Below are 19,207 nucleotides of genomic sequence, written 5' to 3' on the forward strand. Positions count from 1 at the left end.
ATCAGCAGATGAATGTATACAGATGTGGTACATGTATACAATGGAGTATTACTCAGCCTTTAAAAAGAATGAAATAATGACATTTGCAGCAACATGGATGGATCTGGAGATTATCACACTAAGTGAAGTAAGTCAGGCAGAGAAAGACAAATATCATATGATATTGCTTACATGTGGAATCTAAAAAAATGGAAATAATACAAATTTACAAAGCAGAAATAGACTCACAGACTTAGAGAATGAGATTTTGGTTACGGGGGGGGGAAGACTTCGTGTGGGGGAGAGATAGATTGGGAGTTTAGGATTGACATGTGTACACTACTATATTTAAAATAGGTAACCAACAAGGACCTACTGCATAACACAGGGAATGCTGCTCAATATTCTGTAAATACCTAAATGGGAAAAGAATATGAAAAATAATAGATACATATATATGTATAACTGAATCACTTTGCAGTATACCTGAAAGTAACACAATAGTGTTAATCAACTGTGCTCCAATATATATTAAAAATTTTAAGAATAAAGAAATAGATATGTAGTAGGTTTTGAGGTGATTAAATGTTGACTATCTTGAGGCTACGGATAACACTAGAAAACAAACAGGTAAATATAACTTTTTATATAAATATAAAAAGACCCCCATGGAGAATATATCTTTGGGGATGCCAAAAGAAAGGAGAAATATTCGAGTTAGCATGGAAAAGATATATACAAAAGACTCAATAGTTTTAGTGCTTTACAAAAGGACTCAAAGTCGAGGCAACATTCTTGGCATACCAAAGAATAGTATAATCCCCATAAAGCTGATTATTTTTGTAGTGGGTCCACAGGTGATAAGAAAATTGATCCATAAAGAAGAGGAAAAGGGAATATTCCTTTCACAGACAGCAAAGGTAAAGAGATTGGAACAATAGCAAGAGACACAAAATTAAACACCCTAACACCCTTCCAGCCCCACCCCCCAAAAAAACAAAACACAGGGATAAGTAAAAAGAAAATAAATAGGTAGATCTGGATGTGGTCAATCACTAAATGCTTGTCAGTGTGAAGTGAAAACTTCACAACTGTATGTGAATGAGGAATTTTCTAAAAGGTTTCCTTTAAAAAGATGTAATAGTTTGAAGGAGCATGAATCAAAATAGGTAAGGATTAGGAAGGGAGGTAAGGTTGAAGGATGAAAAGAATATAATCTATATAAAATAAAACTATATTTTGAGAGAATACAGTAAGTCTGACTCAATGAGGAAGAACAATATGAAACTAAAATGGAGAGATGAGAGAAAAAGATCTAAGTAAAAGGTGACGGCCTAATCAACAGAATTGTCATGAGCAGTATGTGAGGTCAGAGAGGTGCTGTGTGGGTCCCATAATGTGCCCATGTAGTCCCCTTTTTTTGCTGACTTGATATTTTCTTGTTTCACCAGGAGCTTGGGAGATGTGGGAATAGAGCGATTAGTTTTCAGTCACTTATTCCAGGGAAATGGAACTTGGAGAGATGTTGAATAGGAGCATCCTTCAGCAATATACTTACCCTGGAGGTGATATTTTCTATTTTGACCCCGCCTCAGTATTAATTGTACTGACTGATCATTGTCACCATTCCAACCCCTGAAAATTTTTAACATAACAAATTGGCCAGCAGTGAGACCTGGGTTACTCTCACATTCACTATGTACCAAAGAAGTCAGTTCATAATTAAATATTTGAGCAAACTCTTCTAATGTGATAAAGACAGGAGTAGCCAGCTTACCTTAGAGATGGTTAAGAATGAAAGAGTGTAAATAGTTCAGTTGTACTGATTTTATAAATAACATACTTGGCTATAACTTCAGAAATAATTCATAGTACAGTTCCAGGCCTGGAAAATGCTGTCCTGATGGCTTGGTTTGGAATCAGAGTGATGGAATCATATCTTATCCTTTGGCTTTGTCCCTATGATGCATTTGATGTTACCAGTATATAAATGTTCAAACATTGATTCTCAATATAGCATTCTTTTGAAGGTTAAAATGTTTCCTTTCAAATGAACTGTTGATAAAATATTTTTAAAATTATAAAGCCACTTTTTGTATTGCTGAAGATCTGTATCAATACAGGTACAATTTACTTTCCTTCCCACAATTTGAGTGCTTATGCAAAAGGACTGTACATGCTAATTGAAGTGGGTTATATGAAGGGATTTGAAAAAGGCTGCTTTTCTGAAGAATCTAAAGAAAATGTTTCTATTTCAAATCCTAAGTAGTTCCATGTCAGCCTTAACATGAATGAGAAACTCAATTTACTGGGACCATATGTTTTATTTTTTATTTATTTATTTATTTTTTGCGGTACGCGGGCCTCTCACTGTTGTGGCCTCTCCCGTTGCGGACCACAGGCTCCGGATGCGCAGGCTCAGCGGCCACGGCTCACAGGCCTAGTTGCTCCATAGCATATGAGATCTTTCTGGACTGCGGCACGAACCCATGTCCCCTGCATTGGCAGGCAGACTCTCAACCACTGCGCCACCAGAGAAGCCCGGACCATATGTTTTAAATGAACAAAATCTTGGAGATTTTCCATGCTTACTAAGAAATTAAGGTTTTTTTCTATCTATATTGTACTAAGATATAGTTTTGTGAGTAGGGAATTTTGAAAGGATTTGCAACTTTACTGGAGCACAAATTCTCACAAGATTTAAAATGTATAGGTAAATAAATAAACTGTGTGTGAGAAATTTCAAAGCTCAAGTAATTGATCAGCAAGTTATTGAGTACATACTATGCATAGATCCTGTACTAGTTACTATAGAGGGGAAACAAGAAGGATGTAAATATTTATGAAGCACCATTGTGTAGCAGGTATTAGCTGCATTGTTTTCATGCATATATTCAATCCTTATCACAATCTGACTAGTTGTTCTCATTTTATGGACGAAAAAGCTGAAGCCCAGGGCAAAAACTTGTGCCTGGAAGTGATAACTTGTGTCATGGAGGTAATAATTTATAGACTTCTGTGAGATTTTATCTAACTCTTTTACATTATTTTTAACACCCTGGAGAGGAAGAGAAAGAGTTCTATCAGTCACTATTAAGAAGAAAATAGGGCTGTTCGTATTTCATTCTCTACCTCCTGAAGGTTATATTTAGAAGAGATCTAAACCGTCTGGACTAACACTGTCTTTTATACATTCATGCCTTTTTAATATTTAAATTAATATAATTGAACATTATTATATCCTATATAAATAAAAATGTGTTTACTTTGTTTTATATGTGAAAAATTACACCTAATATTATCTAAGAATTCTATAAGTGCTGAGAAAACAGGATAAACCAGAGTCCCCACTGTATTTGAAAGATGGTAAAACTGAGGCCCCAGGAGTTGAAGGGACTTGCCAAATTCATGTACACAGTAGTATCAGAGTCACATTTAGAATGCAGACTTCATGACCGCCATTTAAGCTGTTTTTGTACTACACATAAATTTTTACACAGGGTAAGCTAAATAAAAGTTGAACCAATTATCCAATGAATTTCATGTAACTTGGGCCCATTCTTAGATTTCTCTCTTTGTTCCATTGCCTACCATCCCTTCCCCTTGCTCAGAAAACAAAACAAATATAAAATCTCACAGCTATACTTTAAGATTTAAATGGAGTTTTTAAAAACCCTATAAGTGTTTTAAATATTGATCTTTCTGTGTGTTTGTGGTTTGATATATAAAGGTTGTTCCTCAGTGATAGAGCATGATTAGGGTCCACTTACTTTCCCTGCATTCACATCTGGTTCTTCCAGTGCAGACTCAGGTTTTTCAGCAAATCTTACTCAGTAATTATAAGATTTTACTTCCAACATGCATTTTATGTATTATGATTTTTAATCTTATTTGAGGATAAAGAGGATAAATCTTATTATAAAATAAGATTTTATAATCTTATTTGAGAAGGCAAATAAATGATCTATTCCCTATGTTCACATGAGACATCTGAGGTCCAGAAATGTTAACAGATTTGTTCAGGAGTACACAGAAGTAAGTAAGAACTATGAAAGGAATTCAAGTTTTCTAACAATAAATTGTTTCTCCACCAAATTTCATGAGAAAAGTAGAGAAATATCCAAATATCAGATGAGATCTACATGTTCTTCTCTAGTTCTGGGACACATCTTGAAATTACCTTGATAAAATTTTGTCAAGTGCAAAGTATGTATGAAATATTATACAAATCATTGGGCAGGGAGAGAGTGTTATTCCTACATACTGTTCCTGACATGACCCCTTCCCTCTAGGAGTTCAACATCTCATGGGAGAAAATAATGTATACTATAATAATAATGTATATTATAAAACGATAAGGTTATATTAGGACTCTGACATAGAGCTGTGTAAACTCAGGATGAGGGATGCTAAATCTGCATGCTAAAGTTAAGAAGGAATCACAGCAGTGATGATATTTGAATTGTGTACTAAAGGATGAGAAGTATTTCTTGAGGTTGAGAACAGAAAGTAAAGGGAGTGCTGGGGGTGGAAAGGATGAGAATTTAATGGTAACAGAGCATGCAAATACAAAAAGGAATGTGAGAGTTAGTTACAATTTTTTATGAAGATCTTGACAGCTTGATGTCTTTTGGGGCAGTTGGAAAAACCTCTCCTGAGATTTGCTTAAAACCTACTTAGGAAAACTGAAAGCTAAAACAAAACAAAACAAACTGAAAGCATATAACTTATTAGGGAACTCAGAATTTATTAGAATGCATCCGTTGTGGATTTTTTTGTAATGGGAAAACTGATTTGTAAAGTAAGTAATCATACTCTGCCCCACACCTTTCTTCAATTTGGCTCTTTTTTACATTGAGTTTTGTGTAGCAGGATTCTATAAAATGAAAGCGATAGGGATATTTTCTGCTGTAAACAGAAAGCAGCACAAAGCCAATTCTTCAACCACAAAGAATTGGTATAAGAAGGTAGAAGATCAAGCCTTTATCTGATGAATTAAATCAAGGCCAACAACCAAGTGCATCAATCACTTCCTTAAGGCACTGTGTTTTACCTCGTTAGTAGAACTTTGGATCTGACAAAGCTGAATAATTGTCAAATCATGACCATGTGTTATTTGAACGTTCTGAATTGCAAAGACAAAAGAAAAGATAAACAAGGGAAAAATTAAAATATTTCAAGACTTAGTGAACTCTCTGCTGTCACCCTTAATTGTCACCACCTTAATTATACTGTTGATCATCATTCACTTGCAGTATTGTCAACAAGAATTATCCAAGTCCAAATAAGGCTCAGTAGTAAAGTAAATTGGTGCCTACCCACTGAAGTAATGATTAAAAGTATAATTCATGTAAAAGATGTTGACTGATAATATGTCTAAGATTATATGCACTCTATAGATTTTAAATTGATTTAAAAAAGGAGTTAGTACAGCTATGTCTTTACCAGAGAAAGGGCCTGGAGATGGATATGCTTGTATCGGTCTCTAACTACCCACATGTTGCTGGGCTCCTTCACAGTCATACATTTACCCTGGTGTCCCAATGGCTAAAGGTCTCTCAAATTCACCTGGCCCCCATTTATTCCCTAATTTGATCTTGTGAGGTAAGCATAAGTGTCTACACTTTGTATGTGAGGAAATTGAGGTCCACATAAAAAAAAAAAGTAATATGCCCAGAGAGACAGAGATATTAAATGATGGTCCTGAGGTGCCTACACATACATGTCTAAGTTCAATGGTTACACTATTTTAATTTCCTACCCTAAGAAATTTTATTTTATTTCTTGAGGATATGATACAAAGAACCTGAGTTCTAATTCAGCTGAATCTTCATAGATACATTTTAAACATCAGACAAAATCATGTACACCAAAATACTTGAAAAAATTTAATTTTCTATGCAAACAACACGGAGTGTTACCTTTATTAGGTGGGGTGGGGGAAAGTATGGGAAGGTCTGACCAAGCATTTTAACATGTATGGATCAAAGACATTATGTTCTGGTCCATTCAGGGACCCCTGGAGACCTCGACCACATAGAGAAGGGATGATAATTCTCTCAATTTGAGAAAATCAAGTACTAACCCAGTAATAATAAGAAATTATTAAAGTCTGCTATCATACGAATGAAGAAAGTAAACAAGGTCTACTAGGTGCTCATCTATTACAGGGACAGTGTTCTTTCTTTCTCTCTCTCTCTCAATCCCCGTGTGTGTGTGTGTGTGTGTGTGTGTGTGTGTGTGTATGACAGAGTAATTGATAGAAACTGTAGGTCACAAATAGAAAATACCTTCCCTGTCCATTTATTTAACAAGATTAAGGGTTGTGGTGTGTCTGTGTGTGTGCCCAGACCATGAAAGGCCCTGAACTGTTACCAAGAATTAGACATAATCCTCACCCTGTCCAGTGGGATAAAAAGGATGTATAAATAGAGAATTATAATGCAGTGGGGTAGGCACAAAGATAGAGATGTATACGTGGTATTTTGAAAGCAATGCAAACTGTGGCTCAGGAAATTAGTTACCTACCACAGGTTGCTCAGCTGTTCAGGCATAGCATTGGGACCAGAAGACTCTTAAATTACTGGATCATGGATTTTTTTTTCCTTTAGATCATACTGCCTCCCATAAACCAACATAAAATCTACTTCTCCTAATTGGAGTTTAGGTTGCTTATGGTGACTCTTTTTGAGTGTGTATGTGTTTGCAGTGGTGGAATTGTGACTGTATACACTGATAGGTGGCAGTCCTCTGCATTGCTTACAAGCATGTAAGAAATTCTCTTATCACTGATTTTGGCTGTTATTTGCAAAGCCCATCAATGGTCTCAACTCAGTCACTCAGGCTTTGCTCATAAATGTCAGCTCTTTGATGACTGTCACCAAACAGTACTACCTGCTCTTCTGGTTCATCAGCAGGCATCAGCTAAGTGCTGTTACTGGCAATGTGCCAGGTAATCTGTTCTGCCCTTTCTGCTTGCTATAACCCTACTCCAGCTGACACAATCACATTATCATTGAAACATGACCTATTCTTGTCTCCACACTCTCAGGTACTTCAATACTGCCACTACCAAGTGTATTAGAGGGATAGAAGTATGTGCCAGATTCTCCCTAGAGTATGTGTGAAGGATGGATTATGCTGGAGTATGCTGAGGATGATGGTTTATCTAGGGATGTTGTATTGAGGTGGGAATCAGAAGATACACACAGTTCAGAATCCCAGGAAAAAAATCTTTAATTAAACCGTAGTGAAATTGTATAGAAAATTTGTAGTCTCACAATGGAGCACCAGACAAGAACTTTTAACTGGTTATATAAGTTGCAGAGGCCTTTATTCAGTGGACTGCTTGAATAGGGAAGTGATTCTTTGGGTAGTCACTAACTGAATGGATAAGAAAACCTTAGATAGTTTATTACCACATAGTTCCTCTTAATATGCTTTCAAATGAGAAACAATTATGTCAGAGTACATGTCATGTATATAAATCTCTGTGCACTCACAAGGAGGAATGATTGTTGTTTTGTCTAAACTATTTCTCTGTCTTTTAATTTCTTCCCCCAATGAAAAGCAGAATGAGAACCCACATCTTTGAGTCTTACATATGTCTGACCTTGTTCAACGTGCTTTATGTACATTATTTAATTGAATCCTCACAAAAATGCTAAGCATATTTGTGGTGATTATCTGTAATTCACAGATGAGTAAAGTGAGGCTTGAAGAGGGTGAGCAGTTTGCTCAGGAACACAGAACCTGTGTCTGGGCAGATCTTAGTCACCTCCAAATCCCAGGTCCTTAACACTGTCTACTATGCCACTCACCATCCCATGTTCTTAATCTATCCTTGATCTTCATTATAAGGCCTCAGCATAGAAACTATGACAGAATAATGTGAACTGGAGGCTTTAACATCCTAGCAAATACAGATTTGTGTTTTCTCATCTGTAAATAAGGAATAACAATAATAGATACTGCAATGACTGCTTTTTATAGAGCAGTTATAACAAAGCCTGACACATGGTAAGTGCTGAGTATGCTTGTAACATAAAGGCATAACTTTGTTTTTAATTATTTGTCTTAACAGAATTTGACTTTGAGCAGGTCACTTAAGCTCTTTGTTTTTCATTTTTATTGAGGTATAGTTGATTTAAAATATGTTAGGTTTAGGGGTACAATATAGTAATTAAAAATTTATAGATTATAATCCAATTAAAGTTATAAAATATTGGCTATATACCCTATGTTATAAAATATATCCTTGTAGCTTATTTATTTGTACATAGTAGTTTGTATCTCTTAATCCTTTACCCCTATCTTACCCCTACCGGCTACCCTCTTCACACCGGTAAACAATAGTTTATTCCCTATATGGGTGAGTCTGTTTCTGTTTTGTTATATTCACTCATTTGTTTTATTTTCCACAAGTAGTGATAACATACAGTATTTGTCTTTCCCTGTCTGGCTTACTTGACTAAACATAATATACACTTCAGATTGAACTGTGTTGCTGCAAATGGCAAAATTTCATTCTTTTATATGGCTGAGTAGTGTTCTATTGTGTGTGTGTGTGTGTGTGTGTGTGTGTGTATGACATCTTCTTTACCCAATCATCTGTTGATGGACACTCAGATTGCTTCCAAATCTTGATTATTATCAATAATGCTGCTATGAACATTAGAATGCATGAATCTTTTCAAATTATTTTCATTTTCTTCAGTTATATACCAAGGAATGGAATTACTAGATTATATGGCAGTTCTATTTTTAGATTATTAAGGAAACTTCAAATTGTTTTGCACAGTGGCTGTACCAATTACATTCCCACCAACAGTATACAAGGGAACCCTTTTATTTGCATTTTGTTATTTGTGGTCTTTTTGATGGTAGCCATTCTGACAGGTATGAGGTGATATTGTGATTTTGACTTGCATTTCTCTGATTATTAGTGATGTTGATCATCTTTATATATGTCTATTGACCACCTGTATGTCTTCTTTGGAAAAATATCTATTCAGGTCTTCTGTCCATTCTTTAATTGGGTTGTTTGTTTGGGGGATATTAAGTTGTATGAGCTGTTTATATATTTTTGATATTAACCCCTTATCTGTCATATCATTTGAAAATATTTTCTCCCATGTAGTAGTTGTCCGTTTATTTTATCAATTGTTTCCTTTGCTATACAAAAGTTTTTAAGTTTTATTAGGTTCCATTTATTTACCTTTGCTTTTATTTCCTTTGCCTTAGGAGAAAGATTAAAAAAAAAAGCAACAATGCTATGATTTATGTCAAGGAGAGTTCTGCCTATCTTATCTTAGAGGAGTTTTATGGTTTCTGGCCTTATATTTAGGTCTTTAATCAATTTTGAGTTTATTTTTGTATGCAGTGTGAGAAAATGTTCTAATTTATTATTTTACCTGTAACAAATGACTTATTGAGTGTGCATTTTTCCTCATTGTACATTCTTGCTTCCTTTGTTGTGGATTAATTGACCATAAGTGTATGGGTTAATTTCTGGGCTTTCTGTCCTGTTCCATAAATTTTTGTGTCTTTTTGTTGTTGTTGTTCCAGTACCATACTGTTTTGATTACTATAGCTTTCTAGTATAGTTTGAAGTCAGGGAGTGTAATACCTCCAACTCTGTTCTTCTTTCTCAAGATTGTTTTAGCTATTCAAGGCCTTTTGTGATTTTATAGAAAATTTTAAATGATTTGTTCTAGTTTTGTGAAAAATGCCCTTGGTATTTTGATAGGGATTGCACTGAATTCCTTGGGTAGTATAGTCAATTTAACAGTATTAATTCTTCCAATCCATAAACACAGTTTATCTTTCCATTTGTGTCATCATCATTTTCTTTCATCAATGTCTTATAGTTTTTTGAGTACAGGCCTTTTACTTCCTTAGCTAGATTTGTTCCTAGGTGTTTTATTCTTTTTGATCTGATTGTAAATAATATTGTTTACTTAATTTCTCTTTCATTATTAGTTTATAGATATGCAATAGATTTCTGAATATTAATTTTATATCCTGCAACTTTACTGAATTAATTGATGAGCTCTAGGAGTTTTTGGGTGGTGTCTTTGGGATTTTCTATACATAGTATTATGTCATCTGCAAACAGTGAAAATTTTTCTTCTTCCTTTGCAATCTGGGGTCGTTTTCTTCTTGTCTGATTGCTGTGCCTAGTACTTCCAATACTATGTTGAATACAAGTGGTGAGAGTGGTCATCCTTGTCTTGTTCTTGTTTTTAGAGAAAATGTTTTTAGCTTTTCATCATTAAGTATGATGTTAGCTGTGCTTTTGTCATATATGGCCTCTATTATGTTGATATATGTTCCTGCTACACCCACTTTGTGAAGAGTTTTTATCATAAATGAAGGTTGCATTTTATAAAAAGCCTTTTCTCCATCTATTGAGATGATTACATGATCTTTATTCTTCAATTTGTTAATGTGATATACCACATTGATTGATTTTCAGATATTGAACCATCCTTGTATCCCTGGGATAAATTCTAGCTAATCATGTTGTATGATACTTTCAATATATTGTTGAATTTGGTTTTCTAATATTTTGGTGAGAATTTTGCACCTATTTCTTCAGTTTTATTGGCTTAAATTTTCCTTTTTATGATATCTTTGATTGGTTTGGAGATGAGGGTGATGATGACCAAATGAGTTTGGAAGCATTCCTTTCTTTGCAATGTTTTAGACTAATTTGAGAAGGATAGATGTTAACATTTCTCTAAATGTTTGGTAGAATTCACCCGTGAAGCCATCTGGTCCTGGACTTTTGTTTGTTGGGAGTTTTAAATTACTGTTTAAGTTTCATTACCAGTAATTTGTCTGCTCATATTTTCTAATTATTCCTGGTTTAGTCCAGGGAGATTGTATATTCTAGGTATTTATCCATTTCTTCAGGGTTTTCCAATTTATTGGTATATTGCTGTTTGTAGTAATGTCTTATGATCTTTTGTATTTCTGTGGTGTTGGTTGTAACTTCTCTGTTTTCACTTCTGATTTTATTGATTTAGGCTCTATCTTTTTTTCTTGATGAGTCTGGTTAAAAGTTTATCAATTTTGTTTATCTTTTCAAATAATTAACTTTAAGTTTCATTGATCTTTATTGTTACTTTAGTATCTATTTCATTTATATTGGCTCTGATCTTTATGAGTCTCTTTCTTCTACTAACTTTGGGTTTTGTTTATTTTTCTTTTTCTTGTTCCTTTAGGTGTAAGATTAGGTTTTTTATTTGTTTTTCTATTGTTTCCTGAGGTAGGCTTATATCACTTAAAATTTTCTCTTACAACTGGTTTCTCTACATCCCATAAATTTTGGATCACTGTGTTTGCAATTTTATTTTTCTCAAGTTATTTTTTGATTTCTTCTTTAATTTATTCAGTGACCCATTGGTTGCTTACTAGCATGTAGTTTATCTTCCATTTGTCTGTGTTTTCTGCAGTTTTATTTTGTAGTTATTTTCTAGTCTCATGGCATGGCAGTCAGAAAAGTTGCTAGATATAATTTTAATTTCCTTAAATTTATTGCAACTTGTTCTGTTGCCTAGAATTTGATCTATCCTGGAGACTGTTCCATATGCACTTGAAAGTAATGTGTATTCTGCTGCTTTTGTATGCAGTGCAAACATACAAATATATAGAAACATGAAAAAAATTATATATATGTACTAAACCTTTTGGTCTAATGTGTAATTTAAGTTCAGAATTTTTTATTGATTTTCTGTCTGGATGATCTGCCCATTGATATAAGTGGGGGTGTTAAAGACCCCTATAATTATTGTATTACTATTAATTTCTCCCTTTATATCTGTTAATATTTGCTTTATATATTTAGGTGTATATATATTTACAATTGTAAATATATTCTTATATATTGTTATAAAATTGTTATATCTTCCTCTTAGATTGACCCCTTGATCACTATGTAATGTCCTTCTTTGTCTTATTTTGCAGTCTTTGTTTTAAAGTCTATTTTGTCTAATATAAGTACTGCTACCCCAGCTTTCTTTGATTTCCATTTGCATGGAATATTTTTCCCATCCCCTCACTTTCAGTCTGTGTGTGTCTTTAGATCTGAAGTGAGTCTCTTGTAGGCAGCATATGTACCAGTCTTGTTTTTGTATCCATTCAGCTACTCTATGTCTTTGATTGGAGCATTTAGTCCATTTAAATTTAAAGTAATTATTATTTTTTTTGAATTTTATTTTGTTAATTTTTTTATACAGCAGGTTCTTATTAGTCATCTATTTTATACACATCAGCGTATACATGTCAATCCCAATCTCCCAATTCATCACCCCCCCACCCGACCCCCCCACCACTTTCCACCCTTGGTGTCCATACATTTGTTCTCTACATATGTCTCAATTTCTGCCCTGCAAAACAGTTCATCTGTACCATTTTTCTAAGTTCCACATATATGTAGTAATATATGATCTTTGTTTTTCTCTTTCTGACTTACTTCACCCTGTATGACAGTCTCTAGATCCATCCACGTCTCTACAAATGACCCAATTTCATTCCTTTTTATGGCTGAGTAGTATTCCATTGTATATATGTACTACATCTTCTTTATCTATTCATCTGTTGATGGACACTTAGGTTGCTTCAATAACCTGGCTATTGTAAATAGTGCTGCAATGAACATTGGAATTCATGTGTCTTTTTGAATTATGGTTTTCTCTGTGTATATGCCCAGTAGTCTGATTGCTGGGTCATATGGTAATTCTATTTTTAGTTTTTCAAGGAACCTCCATACTGTTCTCCATAGTGGCTGTATCAATTTACATTCCCACTAACAGTGCAAGAGGGTTCTCTTTTCTACACACCCTCTCCAACATTTGTTGTTTGTAGATTTTCTGATGATGCCCATTCTAACTGGTGTGAGGTGATACCTCATTGTAGTTTTGATTTGCATTTCTCTAATATTTAGTGATGTTGAGCAGATTTTCATGTGTCTCTTGGCCTCCTGTATCTCTTCTTTGGAGAAATGTCTGTTTAGGTCTTCTGCCCATTTTTGAATTGGGTTGTTTGTTTTTTTAATATTGAGCTGCCTGAGCTGTTTATATATTTTGGAGATTAATCTTATGTCCATTGATTCGTTTGCAAATATTTTCTCCCATTTTGAGCATTGCCTTTTCATCTTTTTTATGGTTTCCTTTGTCGTTCAAAAGCTTTAAAGTTTCATCAGGTCCCATTTGTTTATTTTTGTTTTTATCTCCATTACTCTAGGAGGGGGATCAAAAAAGATCTTGCTGTGATTTATGTCAGAGTCTTCTTCCTATGTTTTCCTCTAAGAGTCTTATAGTGTCCAGTCTTACATTTAGGTCTCTAATCCATTTTGAGTTTATTTTTGTGTATGGTGTTAAGGAGTGTTCTAATTTCATTCTTTTACATGTAGCTGTCCAGTTTTCCCAGCACCACATATTGAAGTGACTCTCTTTTCTCCACTGCATATCCTTGCCTCCTTTGTCATAGATTAGTTGACAATAGGTGCATGGGTTTATCTCTGGGCTTTCTATCCTGTTCCACTGATCTATATTTCTGATTTTGTGCCAGTACCATATAGTCTTGATTACTGTCGCTTTGTAGTATAGCCTGAAGTCAGGGAGTCTGATTCCTCCAGTTCCGTTTTTTTTTTTCCCCTCAAGACTGCTTTGGCTATATTGGGTCCTTTTTGTCTCCATACAGATTTTAAGTTTTTTTTCTTCTAGCTCTGTAAAAAATGCCATTGGTAATTTGATAGGGATTGCATTAAATCTGTATATTGCTTTGGGTAATATAGTCATTTTCACAATATTTATTCTTCCAATCCAAGAACATGGTATATCTCTCCATCTGTCTGTATCATCTTTAATTTCTTTCATCAGTGTCTTATAGTTTTCTGTATACAGGTCTTTTGTCTCCCTAGGTAGGTTTATTCCTAGGTATTTTATTCTTTTTGTTGCAGTGGGAAATGGGAGTGTTTCCTTAATATCTCTTTCAGATTTTTCATCATTAGTGTACAGGAATGCAAGAGATTTCTGGGCATTAACTTTGTATGCTGCAACTTTACCAAAGTCATTGATTAGCTCTAGTAGGTTTCTGGTGACATCTTAGGATTCTCCATGTAAAGTATCATGTCATCTGCAAACAGTGACAGTGTTACTTCTCGTTTTCCAATTTGTATTCCTTTTATTTCTTTTTCTTCTCTGACTGCCATGGTTAGGACTTCGAAAACTATGTTGAATAATAGTGGTGACAGTGGACATCCTTGTCTTGTTCCTGATCTTAGAGGTAATGATTTCAGTTTTTCACCATTGTGAATGATGTTTGCTGTGGGTTTGTCATATATGGCCTTTGTTATGTTGAAGGTTCCATCTATGCCCACTTTCTGGAGAGTTTTTATCATAAGTTAGTGTTGAATTTTGTGAAAAACTTTTTCTGCATCTATTGAGATGATCATGTGACTTTTCTTCCTCAATTTATTAATGTGGTTTATCACATTGATTGATTTGTGTATATTGAAGAAGACTTGCATCCCTGGGATAAATCCCACTTGATCATGGTTTATCATCCTGTTAAAGTGTTGTTGGATTCTGTTTGCTTGTATTTTGTTGAGGATTTTGCATCTATAATCATCAGTGTTATTGGTCTGTAATTTTCTTTTTTTGTAGTATCTTCCTCTGGTTTTGGTATCAGGGTGATGGTGGCCTCATAGAATGAGTTTGGGAGTGTTCCTTCCTCTGAAACTTTTTGGAAGAGTTTGAGAAGGATGGGTATTAGCTCTTCTCTAAATGTTTGATAAAATTCACCTGTGAAGCCATCTGGTCCTGGTTTTTTGTTTGTTGGAAGATTTTTAATCACAGCTTCAATTTCATTACTTGTTATTGGTCCACTCATATTTCTGTTTCTTCTTGGTTCAGTCTTGGAAGGTTATACCTTTCTAAGAATTTGTCCATTTCTTCCAGGTTGTCCATTTTATTGGCATAGAGTTGCTTGTAGTAGTCTCTTAGGATGCTTTGTATATCTGCAGTGTCTGTTGGAACTTCTCCTTTTTCATTTCATATTTTATTGATTTGAGTCATCTCCCTCCTTTTCTTGATGAGTCTGGCCAATGGTTTATGAATTTTGTTTATCTTCTCAAAGACCTTGCTTTTAGTTTTATTGATCTTTGCTATTGTTTCCTTTGTTTCTATTTCATTTATTTCTGCTCTGATCTTTATGATTTCTTTCCTTCTGCTAACTTTGGGCGTTGTTTGTTCTAGTTTCTCTAATTCCTTTATGTGTAAGGTTAGATTGTTTATTTGAGATTTTTTTTTTCTTGAGGTATGCTTGTATTGTTATAAACTTCCCTCTTAGAACTGCTTTTGCCACATCCAATAGGTTTTGGATCGCCTTGTTTTCATTGTCATTTGTCTCTAGGTATTTTTTTATTTCCTCTTTGATTTCTTCAGTGATCTCTTGGTTATTTTGTAATGTGTTGTTTAGCCTCCAGGTGTTTGTGCTTTTTAAGTTTTTTGTCTGTAATTGATTTCTAATCTCATAGTGTTGTGGTCAGAAAAGATGCTTGATATGATTTCAATTTTCTTAAATTTACTGAGGCTTGATCTGTGACCCAAGATGTGATCTATACTGGAGAATGTTCCATGCACACTTGAGAAGAAAGTGTAATCTGCTGTTTTTGGATGGAATGCCCTATAAATATCCATTAAATCTATCTGTTCTATTGTGTCATTTAAAGCTTGTGTTTCCTTATTAATTTTCTGTTTGGATGATCTGTCCATTGGTGTAAATGAGGTGTTAAAGTCCCCCACTATTATTGTGTTACTTTTGATTTCCTCTTTTATAGCTGTTAGCAGTAGACTTATGTATTCATGTGCTCCTATGGTGGGTGAATATATATTTATAATTGTTATATCTTCTTCCTGGATTGATCCCTTGATCATTATGTAGTGTCCTTCCTTGTTTCTTGTAACATTCTTTGTATGAGTATTGCTATTGCAGCTTATTTTTCATTTCCATTTGCATGGAATATCTTTCTCCATCCTCTCACTTTAGGTTTGTATGTGTCCCTAGGTCTGAAGCGGGTCTCTTGTAGACAACATATATATGAGTCTTGTTTTTGTATCCATTCAGCAAGCCTGTATTTTTTCTTTGGAGCATTTAATCCATTCACATTTAAGGTAATTATCGATATGGATGTTCCTATTACCATTTTCTTAATTGTTTTGAGATTGTTTTTGTAGGTCCTTTTCTTTGCTTGTGTTTCCCACTTAGAGATGTTCCTTTAGCATTTGTTGTAGAGCTGGTTTGGTGGTGCTCTATTCTCTTAGCTTTTGCTTGTCTGTAAAACTTTTGATTTCTCCATTGAATCTGAATGAGATCCTTGCCAGGTAGAGTAATCTTGGTTGTAGGTTCTTCCCTTTCATTACTTTAAGTATATGAGGCCACTCCCTTCTGGCTAGTAGAGTTTCTGCTGAGAAATCAGCTGTTAACCTTATGGGAGTTCCTTCGTATGTTATTTTTCATTTTTCCCTTGCTGCTTTCAATAATTTTTCTTTTTCTTTAATTTTCGCCAAATTGATTACTATGTGTCTCGGTGTGTTTCTCTTTGGATTTATCCTGTATGCGACTCTCTGCATTTCCTGGACTGGACTTGGGTGGCTATGTCCTTTCTCATGTCAGGGAAGTTTTCAACTATAATCTCTTCAAATATTTTCTTGGGTCCTTTCTCTCTCTCTTCTTCTTCTGGGACCCCTATAAGGTGAATGTTCTTGCATTTAATGTTGCCCCAGAAGTCTCTTAGGCTGTCTTCATTTCTTTTCATTCTTTTCTCTTTATTTTGTTCTGCAGCAGTGAATTCCACCATTCTTCCAGGTCACTTATCCATTCTTCTGCCTCAGTTATTCCGCTATTGATTCCTTCTAGTGTATTTGTCATTTCAGTTGTTGTATTGTTCATCTCTTTTTGTTTGTTCTTAATTCTTCTAGGTCTTTCTTAAACATTTCTTGCATCTTCTCAATCTTTGCCTCCATTCTTTTTCTGAGATCCTGGATCATCTTCACTACAATTATTCTGAATTCTTTTCCTGGAAAGTTGCCTATCTCCACTTCACTTAGCTGTTTTTCTGGGGTTTTATCTTGTTCCTTCATCTGGTACATAGCCCTGGGCCTTTTCATCTTGTTTATTTTTCTGTGAGTGTGGCTTTTGTTCCACAGGCTGCAGGATTGTAGTTCTTTCTTCTGCTGTCTGCCCTCTGTTGGTTGAGGCTATCTAAGAGGCTTGTTCAAGTTTCCTGATGGGAGGGACTGCTGGTGTGTAGAGCTGGCTGTTTCTCTGGTGGGCAGAGCTCAGTAAAACTTTATTCCACTTGTCTGCTGATGGGTGGGGCTGGGTCCCCTCTCTGTTGGTTATTTGGCCTGAGGTGACCCAACACTGGAGCCTACCTGGGCTCTTTGGTGTGGCTAATGGCAGACTCTGAGAGGGCTCACACCAAGGAGTACTTCCTAGAACTTCGGCTGCCAGTGTCCTTGTCTTCATGGTGAGACAGAACCAACCCCCAGCTCTGCAGGAGACTCTCCAACACTAGTAGGTAGGTCTGCTTCAGTCTCCTATGGGGTCACTGTTCCTTCCCCTGGGTCCCAATGCACACACTACTTTGTGTGTGTCCTCCAAGTGTACAGTCTCTGTTTCCCCCAGTCCTGTCAAAGTCCTGCAATCAAATCCCTCTAGTCTTTAAAATCTAATACTCCAGGAGTTCCTCCTCCTGTTGCCAGACCCCCAGGTTGGGAAGCCTGACGTGGGGCTCAGAACCTTCACTCCAGTGGGTGGACTTCTGTAGTATACATGTTCTCCAGTTTGTTTATCCCCCACCTAGCAGTTATGAGATTTGATTTGATTTCGATTATGCACTTCCTACCATCTCATTGTGGCTTCTCCTTTGTCTTTGGATGTGGGGTATGTTTTTTGGTGAGTTCCAGTGTGTTCCTGTCAGTGACTCTTCAGCAGTTAGCTGCAATTCCAGTGTTCTCGCAAGAGGGAGTCTAAATTAAATATTGATAGGTATGTTCTTACAGCCATTTCTTAAATTGTTTTCTGGTTGTTTTTGTAGTTATATTGTGTTCTTTTCTTCTTATTTTGCTGTCTTCCCTTGTGATTTGATGACTAATTTTTCTCTTTTTTTTGTGTGTGTATCTATTATTGAGTTTTGATTTGTGGTTACCATGAAGTTTATATATAGCAATCCATATATTTATTTGATTATTTTCAGTTGCTGGTCTCAAGTTCAAATGGGCTTTAACAACCCTTCATTTTTAGCCTCTTCCCCAAACAAATGTTCTTGACATCATATTTTACATCTTTTGTCTTAGTGTATCCCTTCTCTACTTATTGCAGATATAGAAGATTTTACTACTTTTGTCTTGCTATTAGATTTGTTCATGGTTGAATTACTACCTTCACTGTATATTTGCCTTTATCAATAACTTTCTTTTTGTGATTTTCATTTTTCTAGTTATGAACTTTTGTTTTTTGCTTAGAGAAATTCTTTTAACATTTATTATAAAGCTGTACTGGTTGTGCTGAATTCTTTTACCTCTTGCTTTTTTGTACAAATTTTGATCTCTCCATCAAATCTGCATGAAATGTTTGCTAGGTAGAGTATTCTTCATTGTAGATTTTTTACTTTAGACACTTTAAATATATTATGCCACTCCCTTCTGACCTGCAGAATTTCTGTTGAAAAGTCAGCTTATAGTCTTATGGGAGTTCCCTTGTATGTAACTTATTGCTTTTTCCTTGCTGCTTTTAATATTGTCTCTTTAATTTTAAATTTTGCCATTTTAATTACAATATATCTTCTTTGGGTTAAACCTGTTTGGGGCTTTCTGTGCTTCCTGTACCTGAATGTCTGCTTCCTTTCTTAGGTCAGGCAAGTTTTCAACTATTACGTCTTCAAACATATTCTCTGTCCCTTTATCTCTGTCTTCTCCTTCTGAGACCCCTATAATGCAAATGTTAGTATGCTTAGTGTTGTCCCAAAGGTCTCTTAAACTGTCCCCATTTTTTTTTTGTTTTTGTGATATGCGGACCTCTCACTGTTGTGGCCTCTCCCATTCCGAAGCACATGCTCCAGACGTGCAGGCTCAGCGGCCATGGCTCATGGGCCTAGCCGCTCCATGGCATGTGGGATCTTCCCGGACCTGGGCATGAACCTGCGTCCCCTGCATCA

The sequence above is a fragment of the Pseudorca crassidens genome, chromosome 12, assembly GCF_039906515.1.
Source record: "Pseudorca crassidens isolate mPseCra1 chromosome 12, mPseCra1.hap1, whole genome shotgun sequence".
Taxonomy (NCBI): domain Eukaryota; kingdom Metazoa; phylum Chordata; class Mammalia; order Artiodactyla; family Delphinidae; genus Pseudorca; species Pseudorca crassidens.